This window comes from Gekko japonicus, unplaced genomic scaffold, assembly GCF_001447785.1.
Source record: "Gekko japonicus isolate JY-2015 unplaced genomic scaffold, Gekko_japonicus_V1.1 scaffold2550, whole genome shotgun sequence".
NCBI lineage: Eukaryota > Metazoa > Chordata > Lepidosauria > Squamata > Gekkonidae > Gekko > Gekko japonicus.
The window spans coordinates 114835-128682 of NW_015176052.1; the positions used below are offsets into that span (position 1 = coordinate 114835).

At 48.3% G+C, this 13848-nt stretch overlaps 1 protein-coding gene across 1 annotated transcript in view; it reads right to left on the reverse strand.

Moving 5' to 3' along the window:
* Positions 1–13848, reverse strand: part of MYO9B (myosin IXB) — a 110761-nt gene that overhangs the window by 96637 nt on the left and 276 nt on the right. The gene's annotated exons all lie outside the window — the stretch shown is intronic.

The window sequence follows — 13848 nt, forward strand, 5'->3', positions numbered from 1 at the left end:
AGCAACTTACCCTCCCTCTTCTCCTGCCTCCTCCTGGATGAATGAGGGCCGGAAGCGGGGCAGCCAAAAGCAGGGGGCGGGGCTTCATCATGTGTCCCGCCCCCCGTACCTCACCCGGGGGAACTGCGATCCCCCCTGAAATGACCTCTGCCGAAGCCACTATGAGAGCCTCTGATTTCTACGCTCTAAAGCAAACAACTACGGGAGAATTCATCAGAACAAAGGTACTTTTATTTCAAATAATCCAGTGACCCAGTGGTCATGGACAACACAGGCCACCCGAAGACCACCCTTGCACTGAGGCAACTGTCCTGACCTGGATGGCCCAGGCTAGCCTGGTCTTGGCAGATCTCAGAAGCTAAGCAAGATCAGCTCTACTCACTACCTGGATGGGAGACCACCAAGGAAGTCCAGGGTCGCTACGCAGAGGCAGGCAATGGCAAACCACCTCCGGATGTTTCTTGCCTTGGAAACCCTACAGGGTTGCCATAAGTCGGCTTTGACTTGACGACAATTTCCGTCATCATCCTTTGAAGCTACTGCAGCCCAAAAAAATTTTTTTTACCACCGCCAGCATTATTCCAAAATCAGTACCAGCTAGTAAGATAGCTGGGAAAGCAGAAGCCAAAAATATAGAGGGGGGGTGCAGTATGATAGGAATACAAACAGAATAGAGCTACTGCAAACTGTGCATATTTCAAACTTGTATTAAATGCAATAACAACATATCAAACTATGTTTTACAGAAAACTGAAGCCAATGTTTATAAATGATGATGGATGGATGACGAACTCCCCCGGAGTTGATATTCGTTTCGAGGCGTCCTTTTCAAACATCAAACCTCATGCAAGTGTGTCTCCACAAGGTCACAAGTCTTCCAGATTGGATTTCTCCTTAATTTTGGTGTTATTCATACGATGTTCTCAATCACGATATCAAATGCGGGTCGATCATCCATCATCATTTATAAACATCGGCTTCAGTTTTCTGTAAAACATAGTTTGATATATGGGAAAGCAGAAGCAGCACCAGAGGCAATCGTTGACTGAATCGAGAGGAGATCTCTGAAAGGGGCCACCAGCATGCAGTCAAAGACGACACCAGCCAACGTTTCAACTGCTAAAGCTACTCCTTGGGAATCTACCCAGCTAAGCAGTGGACGGAAAGGCAATTCACCTGAGCCAAAAGAAAAGCCCTTTGACATTCAGGCACATCAGTTGATAAAAGTAGGACTAAAGCCTATGGAAGGAATTGGCGCCATACCAAAAAGTAACACAGAGCATACCTTATGAGCCCTAGCAAGGGCTGACTAATGATCTAAGTGCTCTATCAAGAGACAGTCATGAGGCCTAACAGAAATGCAGGGAGCTGTGACAATATTTAGAACTTCGTTGTGAAACACGGCCACCAGAATATAGAACACAAAGGGAACCGGAAGCTTCCTTAGAAAACAGAACCCTGAGGTAAAGGAGGATACCCGACTTCCAAACTTGGCATCCCACTGATCCATGACCCAATTACGATTGGAGGACCAAAGGGACTATATGCATCCAGGGAGTCCATTGATTTTCTAAAGGAAAGCTTCAAAGGGTCAATCAGTAGAGCTGTCCAGTGGCCATCCCATGTCAAAACCGCGACAACACTCGAGCCCTAAAAACATGAACTGGGCCCGAGGAGAAAAAAGAGAAACAAGGAACAGCCGCCGAGGGCCTGACTGCGGAGAGGAGGGCCTGCTCTGCAAGAGCCTTCCACGAGATGGAAGCTTCTTTGGGGAGCCCCACCCCAGCGAAGGGGCATACACAGAGGCCCTTCCCTTATGTGGCCGGCCCAGATTACGGAAAGGGGAACGTGACATATAGATTTATACAAATGACACATGGGGTAGAGGAAGTGGAGACAGAGAGAACTTCCCATCCCTCTGCCATAAGGTTAGTGCCATAATGCTAGAGCCAGTTTGGTTAAGTGCGCGGACTCTAATCTGGGAGAACCGGGTTTGATCCCCCACTCCTCCACATGCAGCTGTTGGTGTGACCTTGGGTCAGTCGTAAGTTCTTTCAGAGCTGTTCTCTCAAGGGCAGTTCTCGAAAGAGCTCTCTCAGCCCCACCTACCTCACAGGGTGTCTGTCGTAGGGAGGGGAAGGGAAAGGAGATTGTAAGCCGCTCTGAGACTCCTTCGGGTAGTGAAGGGCGGGGTATAAATCCAATCTCTTCTCTTCTTCTTCCACTTGGGGCACCTAACAAATTGAACGGGCAGTAGATTCAGGCCTAGTGGAAGGAAGCCCTTATTTGCTCAGTGAGAAATTAACCTGCAATTAACACTGCCAGCACATGGAGCAATGGTTTTAAGAGGAGATTCGACAAATTTACCACGGGTAAGTCCTTCACCGGCCAAGATGTTAATGGACTCATGTGCAGAGGAAGGATTCCTCCGACCATCAGCGGCCGTGGGGCTGATGATGACAAGAGGGGTGGGCTTTGGCTTCCCTCCCCTCTTGTGGGCTCTTCCAGGACATCTGGCTGGCTGCTTTGATGGACCAACAGCCTCTGCCCAGGTAGGGTTCTTCTGATGCGTTGCTTGCTCCGGCTGAAGCAACTGCTGCAACAGGTGGGATCTGAAGGAATGTCAATTTCTCAGATTAACCTTTGGTGAAGCTAAAACGGAGGACAGAAGAATGACGGGAGCTGATTTGGCTTCCAATTGGGAAGCCAAGGTGGGTATACAGCAATAAATAAATTCCCGGCATCTCTCTGCTCTTACTTCTCATGCACACACAAGTGTGGAGGCCACTCTGTTAAAGATTTCTGACAAATTAAAGAGCAAAGAAGTCAAGGCTAGGAGTGGGGCCGCACACCCCCTTCCAGCAGCCCCCAAGGGTCTCCCCGGCCTCAGGAGCAAGTCAGAGCAGAGTAGAGGCCGGGAAGTTCCCTGGGGACATTTCACCTCCACCACCACCACAACCTCAGTGACCATCTCTTCTTTGAGGGAAACAGGTGGCTTGCGCCAATCACGGAAGCTGCTAAACTGGGCCAGCAGCAGAAGGGAAGAGCTTCTACATATGCCCCCTCCTTGGGAAGGGGGGCTCGCCAGGTATGCGGCAATTTACCACAAGGAAAGAAAGCTCCCGCTTTAAAAAACCCCCGAAAAACTGCTAGATGGGGACCAAGTAGTGTTTAGGAGGCCCCGAGTCTTGAGAGCAGCTCAGAATCAGTTAAGGCGGGAGGGACAGAAACTGGACCCCTCAGATGGAGGAACCAGATCTCTGCCCCAGAGAAGATTTCAAGCCAATGAACAGTCCTGTCCTCAACTGAGTTAAGGACAGGGGAGAGCTAGATTCAATCCAGTACCAGGTGTTTTTTTCTTATATAAGCTTTCAAGAGTCAAACCTCCCTTCATTGGAACTTCGACTCTCAAAACTCACTTCAGGGGAAGTCTGCATCGAATCAGGCAAGCAATTTCGGACAAAGAGGCCTCTTTGGCACCCAGATCATGACATTCAGCAAAACGTATCGACTGAAATTTCATCTGTATACATTTATTACTGGGAACAAAATAGTGTCCAACACACAATACTTTGAACATTAGGTATCTCCCCACCATGACTAGGAATTCAGCCCCCTCCCCCACAAGCTCACTGAGTAGACGCCTAAAATATTTAAGGAGTTTTGCTTTGAAACTCAGCGTGCCACCTGTGCCCGCGGTCTGCATCGAATTACCAGGCTGAGCTCTTGAGTGGTGCCCAGGAACTCTCAAAAAAACAGGTCTGTGTGCTATGGAAGAGGCACCCAAGAGCCTGCAGGGGACTGCGGTATGAAAATGAGGGGTATCAGACAGGAAGGCCACAAGGATTCGCTAAGCATTGTGCCAAACAGAACTCGCTGCTGTCAAGGGCATGAGTCTGTGCAGGCCCAAACACAGTCTACCTTCACCATCCGGGGCACAAGCTCCGCTCAGGCATCGCAGGAAAGGTGCCACCTGAAAATATACACATGGCGTAGTTTGCAAGCAGAGCCTGGGGTTTGTACAAGTCCCTGAACAGGTTTCCAGTGCAGCAAAAAACCAAACCAGACACTCAAAATGGAGCACAGTTGCCTCCTCCTCTTTGTCTGTCACTTTGGAAGAAGACCCCAAGACCTCTCGTTCAGAGACCAACATAAAGAAACGCTAATCCCCCCATACTGGGGTGGAATCCAGGACTTGGATCCCATAACCAAACACTCTCCCCCCTCAAACCTCCCTCATAAATCATTGGATGAGTCACGGAGCTCTTTGACATCACAGACTGCTGTCTCATGGTTTGCCCAATCTCACCTGTCTGGCAATGGCTCTCCAGGGTCCTCAACTATGTGCAAACAGCAGGAGCTGAACCTAGGACACTGCGCATGCCCAGAAAGTGTTCAACCACAACTGTGGATTTCTGCTCCAAAACAATGGAGCTGCCCTGTGTAGACTGAGACCCGCAGTCCCGTTGGCTCAGAACCCATCTCCCCTGCCCAGCTGTGGCTCTCCAGCCTTTCCCAGGACCCGCTAGCTGAGACCCTTTCGATGGAGACTGGACTGGAAACCTTCTGCGGGGAAGGCAGGAATTCCGCCACGGAACCTCTGAACTGCAAAGGAAAGGAGACCTTCCTTGGGAACTGACTGGCCAGAAGGCCTTGAATAAGCTCTCCAGGTTACCTCAAGTCTCACAGACTGCAGACCAACTCATCATGGGATGAGTAAGTGTGTGGACGCAACATATTTCTTTCTGCTCCATAAACCCTTAAAGCCCTAATCTCCCTCTCTCGACAAAGAGACTTCAGAGCTGTCAAAAGGTATAGAAAAAGGGCAGCCAAAATAATCAAGAGGTTGGATCACCTTCCAAGGTGGAAAAGCTCAGACAGCAACGGGTCATGAAATGATACCTGGTCTGGAGACAATGGACAAAGAGAACATCTTCTCCCTCGCCCTTAATAATGAAACTTGGGAACACCCAATCAAGGTGATGGGAGACAGATGATTCAGACCAAGAAAGAAAAATCCTTCAGCACCACAATGCAGAACTAATGTGTTGAACTTGCCACCACAGGATGCAACAATGGCTGCTAACTGAGAAGGCTTCAAAAGGGGATTGGATAAATGCCTAGAAGAGGAAGAAAAGTGTAGCAATGGCTAACGGCCATGAATGCTAAATGGAACCTCCATGGTCAGAGGCAGTATACCGCTGAATGCCAGTTGCTCAGGACTCAGTTGTCTGTAACCCTCTCATGAGTTCGGTCACTGCGTGAAGCCAGACTGTCCCATGGGCCTGATCCTGTAAGGGTTTTTCTAGAAAAATTAAGAGTTGGACATTTTTGCAGAAAAATCCCCAAAACATAATGTGATCTGAGGAAATTTATTTTGAGTAATCCCCCTAAAAGTGATGGTGGTGGGAAGTGCCATCAAGTCACAGCCTACCCCGCATGGGCAATGCTCCCTCTAAGCTGTGGAGTCGTGTGAGCAAAAATCCTACTTTGTGAGCTACTGGCACTAAAGTTGTGAGCGAGCGATTTGGCTGCTGCATAAATGAGTTTGCTCTGGAGCCCTCCTTCCTGAGCTAAGGCAAAAATCTGTGAGCTGGAGGCTAAAAAACTGTGAGCTAGCTCACACCGACTCAGCTTAGGGGGAACACTGCTCATGGGGTTTCCAAGGCAAGAGACTGACAGAGGTGGTTATCATGGCCTGCCTCTGCGTAGCGACCCCGGACTTCCTTGGCAGTCTCCATCCAAAGACTAGCCAGTGCTGACCCTGCTTAGCTTCCAAACCATGACAAGCTCAGACCAAACTGGGCTATTCAGGCTGCTCTTATGAGGTAAAGCACAGGAAAGTGGACAAATCTCTTAGTAAACGTGGTGGTGGAAGTGCCGTGAAGTCACAGCCAGTGTTCCCTCTAAGCTGAGTTAGTGTGAACTAGCTCACAGTTTTTTAGCCTCCGGCTCACACACTTTTGTCCTAGCTCAAGAAGGATGGCTCCGGAGCAAACTAATTTATGCAGTAGCCAAATAATATGCTCACAACTTTAATGCCAGAAGCTCACAAAGCAGAAATTTTGCTCACAAGACTCCACAGCTTAGAGGGAACATTGGAACTTCTGGTGTCCCCTCAGGGGTTTTAAAGGCAAGAGACTAATGGAGGTGGGTTTGCCCTTGCCTGCGTCTGCATAGCAACCCTGGACTTCCTACATGATCTCCCAGCCCAGTACTAACCACGGCTGAGATCCAACAAGATCAGGCCAGCCTGGGCCATTCAGGGCAGGGCAATTTAAAATTACCTCCTGTTAATTTTATACCTCAGTGGCAGCTAACACTTGGGCAGAAATACTAGGTTAGGAAAACATTCGTCAAGGGTGGTTTAATTGTTATATTCAAACAGATTCGGAGCTCTGCGTGGAAATTAACTCGACCGGAATAATACATGCAATATTGCCAAGACGACACAATTTCGTCCCCTCCTTTACATTTCTGAGACTTGTTAATGAAGACTACAGAGTTTGAGTCCAGTGGCACCATTAAGACCAACAATATTTAATTCTAGATATAAACTTTTGTGCGCAAAGAATACATGCACATGAAAGCTTGTACCCAGAATTAAACCTTGTTGGTCTTAAAGGGGCCTGACTGGACTCAGACTTTGTTCTAGGGCAGTCTTAGGAAGTTATTCCAGTCTCGGCCCACTGAAATCGACAGACAGGATTTGCACTGTAATTTTAGCACACCCAGGGAGCCAATCAGGTTAGGTTTTAATTTGGATTATGATACAAATTTGTGCTTTTATTCCTCCTTCCCCATTTAGGAAGCAACCAAGCCATGCACAAACCCTCTCTCACAATTCCTAGGTCTAATCACCTGGAGGGGGGAAAAACACTCACTGCAACTTTGAAACTGCCAAACTTGCCTAATAATTCATTGGCAATGGCAGCCACTCCCTGCTGTTCGTTTTACAAAACTGTTTGCTTAATATTTCCTCAGTAGCGACTGGGAAGCTTTTCAAAGTGGAAAATCTTCCTTGCCACATCTCTGGAGTCTCCTGACAGTCTTACGATCAGCCACGGGTGGGGGTGGATTAGGAGGTCCCCCAGGCTTTCACCTTTAACCGCCACCCCATGGAACGCTCAGAGACGGATGGATCTCCTTTGGGTGAAAAGCTGGCGGGTCAAACAGTTTCTTTCTAGCAGGGATGATTATTCAGCTGCTTACCTCTGAATCACGGTTTATCAGAAAATCAGCCTACTTCGACTTTCAGCCAGCAGAGATGTGCGCCTTCTCTTCTTGTCCACCGCACCCAGAGAGATTTTCAGCGGCAGCGTTTAACTCCCTCTAAATTATTCAGCTGGACAAGTTGTTTTAGGTTGCAGGCCCGTCTGGGAGGGTAACCCAGGACTCGGGCGCCTTCCACACAGCACAGTACCACCCAGCATTGCGCAGATGGGCCAGATCTCGGCTGACACAGAAAAAGAACTGAGTCAATGTGCTGGAGGAAAAAGAGCTCTTTGTTTAGTCAGCCAGTCATCCCCCAGACGCGGCGCACAGCATACGGCTCAGTGTGGGGGGGAGAGAGAGAGAGGAAGTTATCACAAACATCTGCAGGGAGGGCGGGGAGCGTCTCTGTCTTTTGCAGAGAGGGGAGCACAGCTATGACGATCTCGAAGGCCTACCATACTTTTTCAAATTCAAAGCAACGACTGAATTCTTCCCAGTGCAAACATAAGACCCCATAAGGCAGAAGCAAGAGAGAATGTGGGACAAGGAGATCTTAAAGCACAAGATAGAATCCAAGAAACACGTTGTTAAGGGCACAGACAGGTCAAGCATGCGTTTCTGGGAACAACTGCCCAAGGCACCCTACCATGGAGACATGGGTAGGGAAACACACAGCTTTCCCAACTAGGTTATGCAGAAAAGAGACTGTCTAATTTGCATGCCTTACTGGCATCCTCACAACAACCTGGTGAGGCAGACTAGGGAGAGATGTTGAATTGTATCCACCATGTTTCTATCATACCCTTCCTTTGAGGAGCTTAGGGTATTCCTCCCTTCCTCCGTTTCATACATACCGGTACAACAAGCTTGCGAGATACATCAGACTGGTAAAAGGTAACGTTTCCCTTGCTCGAAAGCCAGTTGAATCCGACTCTAGGGTTGCGGTGCTCATCTCCGTTTCAAAGCCGAAGAGCCAGCGCTGCCCGAAGACGTTTCTGTGGTCATGTGGCCGGCATGACTAAACACCAAGGCGCACGGAACACCGTTACCTTCCCACGGAAGTGGTACCTATTTATCTACTTGCAATTGCTTGCTTTCGAACTGCTAGGTTGGCAGGAGCTGGAACCAGAGACGGGAGCTCACTCCGTCATGCGGCACACTCGGGTCTCGACCTGCCGAACTACCGACCTCCCACAGCCTGCAGTTCAGCATCTTAACCACTTGAGCCACCGCAGCTCAGACTGGTACGTGGGCCTAAAGCCAGCCAACAAGCTTCCCGGCTGAGTGGGGATGTGAACCTGGATCTCAGACACAGTCTCTCCATCTCCCCTTGCAAGCCACTCTGGGGATTCTGGTCCAAACAGCAGAGTAAGAATCCCACAAAGAAAGTCACTGCAGTTCACACTTGGATCCCCTTAATTAAATCTCTACCCCTCTTTCACAAGGGATCTCTCATTCCTGGCAGGGGATAAAGGTACATCTTGTCATGGAGTTATAACTACAAAGGAAAGATAAAGCAGAGTCTTTTCAACCAATGCTCCCTCTAAGCTGTGGAGTCTTGTGAGCAAAAGTTCTACTTTGTGAGCTGCTGGCATTAAAGTTGCAAGTGAGCCATTTGGCTACTGCATAACTTAGTTTGCTCTGGAGCCATCCTTCCTGAGCTCAGACAAAAATGCGTGAGCAGGAGTCTAAAAAACTGTGAGTTCGCTCACACTAACTCAGCTTACAGGGAACACTGCTTTCAACCCCTTCGCCCAACCCAGATCTTATTCAAAGATAAGACTGGAAGGGGTGGCTCTGCATGAAAACCCAAGCCAGAACGAAAGGTGCCACAAGACTCGGGTCCACGTTCCCTGCCACAGACTGATACTCTTCTGGAACTATAACTAAAGGCCAGATTTTTAGACCAAGCCGCCCAAACTTTCCCGATCTTAATTATCCATGCAATTCACCAACAGCCATTTATTTTTTGCAATACATTTAAAAGCCCCCAAAATCTGCTTCTTGCTTGGGTTTTTTTTTTTTTTAGAAAGAGCAAGTTCAAATATTTGAAGACAATATTTCAGATGCTTTTAGCAGCCAGTTGTGCAAGAAACCAAGAACAAGTCTAAAAAACCCCCCAACGTTTGGTGAAATTAGGTGCCAACATCATGCATTTGCTTATCCACTTGTGCCATATGCATCACAGGCCTGATGCCTTTGATGGCTGCAATAAAATTCAAGCACCCAAGGATGGGCAGCAGATGCTGGACCCACTCCCCAAAAGATTACTTTAGAGAGGCTCTGCTCCTGCAGGCATCAGGGGGGCCAGGTCAAGAAGTGGACTAGCTCAATGAGTCATTCAGACAACCAATACAAGACAGACTGTGTGCATGTGTGTGTGTGGGGGGGTGTCAGCTCAAGATCCGTAACCCCGGCGACTCACAGTGACAATCATACGAAAAGGGAGAGGAAAGCTGCCCAGTAGGGTAGAGATTACAAAAACTACAGCAACCAGATCCTTCTAACATTAGGAACCCTGAACAGATTCCTTCACCAAAGATCCTAGAGACACTAAGGCTGACCACCCTTCTCCAAACATACCACTTTCAATACCTGAGGCCAGAGAGTTCAAAGCACAAAGACGGCAGAACCCGCCTGCATTTCTCATGCCCAAAATTAAATGCAGTAACCTACTGATTCTCTCTCATGGATGACTGCCTTGACATGGCGAGGGAGCTTGCGTGGTTCAATGAGGCTGTGGGCTATGCCGTGGAGGGCTACCCAGGACAGACAGGCCACAGCAGAGAATTCAGACAAAATGCGATCTGCTGGAGAAGGAAATGGCAACCCACTCCAGTATCTTTGGCAAGAAAACCCCATGGACAGTAACAAAAGGCTAAAAGATATGACACCAGAAGATGAGCCCCTCAGGTCGGAAGGTGTCCAATATGCTACTGGGGAAGAGCAGAGGGCAAGTACAAGTAACCCCAGAAAGAGTGAAACAGCTGGACCAAAGCCGAAAGCAGCTGTGGATATGTCTGATGGTGAAAGGAAAGTCTGATGCTGCTAAGAACAACACTGCAAAGGAACCTGGAATGTAAGATCTATGAATCAAGGTAAGCTGGATGTGTTAAAAAATGAGATGACAAGACTGAACACCGACATCATGGGAATCAGTGAACTAAAGTGGAAGGGAATGGGCAAATTTAGAAGACCATTATATCAACTACTGTGGCCAAGAATCCTGTAGAAAAAATGGTGTGGCCTTTATAGTCAACAAGAGAGTGCGGCAGTAATGGGATACAATATCAAAAACAACAGAATTATCTCGGTCCAGATCCAAGGCAAGCCATTCAACATCACAGTAATCCAAGTCTACGCCCCAACCACTGATACAGAAGAGGCTGAAGTGGACCGGTTCTATGAAGACCTACAACACCTCCTAGAACTAACACACACAAAAAAGATGTCCTCCTCATCAAGCAGACTGGAATGCTAAAGTAGGATGTCAAAAGGTAACCGGAATAACAGACAAGTTTGGCCTTGGAGAACAAAATTAAGCCAGGCAAAGGCTAACAGAGTTTTGCCAAGAGAGCACACTGGTCATAGCAAACATCCTCTTCCAACAACCTAAGAGGCGACTCCACACATGGACATCACCAGATGGACAACGCTGAAATCAAATTGATTATATAATTTGCAGTCAAAGATAGAGAAGCTCTGTACAGTCAGTGAAAACAAGACCTGGAGCTGACTGTGGCTCAGATCCTGAGCTACTCATTGCAAAACTCAGCCTTAAACTGAAGTAAGCTGGGAAATGCACTAGCTGGGAAGGACTAGAGATATCTTTCAAGAAAATTGGAGAAATCAAGGGAACATTCCATGCAAAGCTGGCCATGATAAAGGACAAAAATGACAGGGACCTACCAGAAGAGATTAGGAAGAAATGGCAAGAATACACAGAAGAACTATAGAAGAAAGACCTCGATGTCCTTGACAACCATGACGGTGTGATCACTGACCTCGAGCAAGATATCCTGGAGTGCGAAGTCAAATGGGCCTTAGAAAGCATTACTAAGAACAAAGCTACTGGAGGTGATGGAATCCCAGCTGAGCTATTCAAAGTCTTAAAAGATGATGCTGTTAAAGTGCTACACTCCATATGCCAGTAAATTTGGAAAAGGTCAATTTACATTCCAATCCCAAAGAAGGGCAATGCCAGGGAATGTTCGAACTACTGCACAATTGGACTCATTTCACACGCTAGCAAGGTCATGCTCAGGATCCTACAAGCTAGGCTTCAACAGTATCTGGATCGAGAACCACCAGAAGTAGAAGCTGGGTTTTGAAGAGGTAGAGGAACTAGAGATCTAATTGCCAACATTCGCTGGATTATGGAGAAATCAAGGGAGTACCAGAAAAACATCTACTTCTGCTTCATTGACTATACTAAAGCCTTTGATTGTGTGGATCACAACAAATTGTGGCAAGTCCTTAAAGAGATGGGAGTACCAGAGCACCTAACATGTCTCCTGAGGAACGTGTATAAAGGTCAAGAAGTGACAGAACCAGATATGGAACAACTCATTGGTTTAGCATAGGAAAAGAAGTATGACAAGGTTGTATATAATCACCCTGCTTATTTAATTTATATGCAGAGTTGTTGTTCAGTCACACACAGTCGAGTCCGACTCTTCGCAACCCCATGGACCAGATCATTCTGCCGTCCTCTGAAGTTTGCTCAATTTCATGTTCGTTGCATCTATGACACTGTCTAACCATCTCATCCTTTGCCATCCTCGTGTTCTTTGACCTTCAATCTTTCCCAGCATCAGGGTCTTCTCCAGTGAGTGCTCCCTTCTCATTTGGTGGCCAAAGTATTTGAGCTTCAGTTTCATTATCTGGCCTTCCAGGGAACAGTCAGGGTTGATTTCTTTTAGGATTGACTGATTTGATCTTCTTGCAGTCCAAGGGACTCTCAAGAGTCTTCTCCAGCACCATAGTTCAAAAGAATCTATTCTTCGGCGCTCGGCCTTCCTTATAGTCCAACAGAGTACATCATGTGAAATGCCGGCCTGGATGAATCACAAGCCGGAATTAAGACTGCTGGGAGAAACATCAACATCCTCAGATATGCAGACGATACCACTGTAATGGCAGAAAGTGAAGATGACCTAAAGAGCCTCTTACTGAAAGAGAAGGAGGAGAGCACAAAAGTTGGCTTGAAACTCAACATCAAAACAAGTAAGATCATGGCATCCGGCTCTCCTCAGCAAATCAAAGGGGAAGTCATGGAAGCAGTGACAGAATTCACGTTCCTGGGATTCATGACTACAGCCATGAAATCAAAAGACCCCTGGCTCTTTGGGAGAAAAGCTACAGCAAACCTAGACAGCATAATAAAAAGCAGAGACATCACCCTGCCAACAAAAGTCTGTATGGTCAAAACAACAGTATTCCCAGTAATAATGTATGGCTGTGAGAGCTAGACCATAAGGAAGGTCGAGCGTGGAAGAATAGATGGTTTTGAATTATGGTGCTGGAGAAGACTCTTGAGAGTCCCCTGGACTGCAAGGAGATCAAATCAGTCAGTCCTAAAGGAAATCAACCCTGACTGTCTCCTGGAAGGCCAGATACTGAAACTGAAGCTCAAATACTTTGGCCACTAAATCAGAAGGGAGCATTCACTAAAGAAGACCCTGATGCAAGGAAAGATTTAAGGTAATAGAAGAAGGGGACGGCAAAGGATGAGATGGTTAGACAGTGTTATCGATGCAACGAACATGAAATTCAGCAAACTCCAGAGGACGGTGGAGGACAGGAGGGCCTGGTGCGATGTGGTCCATGGATTCAGGAAGAGTCAGACTTGACTGTGCAACTGAACAACAACAACAACCTTTTGATTGCTGAAAGAAACTGATCTCTATGCTCATCTGCTTCCCTTCCCTCCAGATGGCTCCAATCTGGATTCAAGGGATCTTTAGACTCCCCATTTGCTGTGAGATCACTAGGGGGACCACACTATGGATCAGGTCACACACGCTTAGTGTTGTTTCTACCTAGTAGTGTTAGTTCTACCTAGAATCCACCTTTCTCGCTGGGACTCAAGGCTGATTACCCAGACTGAGTCAGTACAATCAATACACAGCGAAAGAGGATTGGGGTTGCAGAAGCGACCAGGAGCCCAGCAAACAGGACACACCAAGCGGCGCTTTCTGGACTGTGGCGGGGGTGGAAAGCTGACTCCTGGCGACCCCCCCCCCGGGGGGGGTTCCGAAGGCCAGCACCGTCCAGCAGTGGGGCTTGCCATAGCCGGTCCCTGTCTGGATGGGGGCCCTTGACCCCCCGCGGGGTCAACCCGGCTGAGCTCCCGAGGTCTGGCGAGGCTGGGTGACGAGCGGGGAACCCTCAAATATCGTCCGCTCATGGGCGACGGAGGAGGAACCCCGAGGACGGCCACTCAGCAGAGGCCCTTCTCAGCAGAGGCCCCTCCCACCAGGGCACCGTCTCCCCCCGCCCTGCTCCGCTCCTCGGGCGGCTTCCCTGGTCCCACGTGGCGGCGGCCCGCCCCAAACACGCCCACCCACGACAACGCCCCCTTCCTGGCCGCCCCCTCAGCCCCCCCCTTCCCTTCGGCCCTTCCACCGCCGT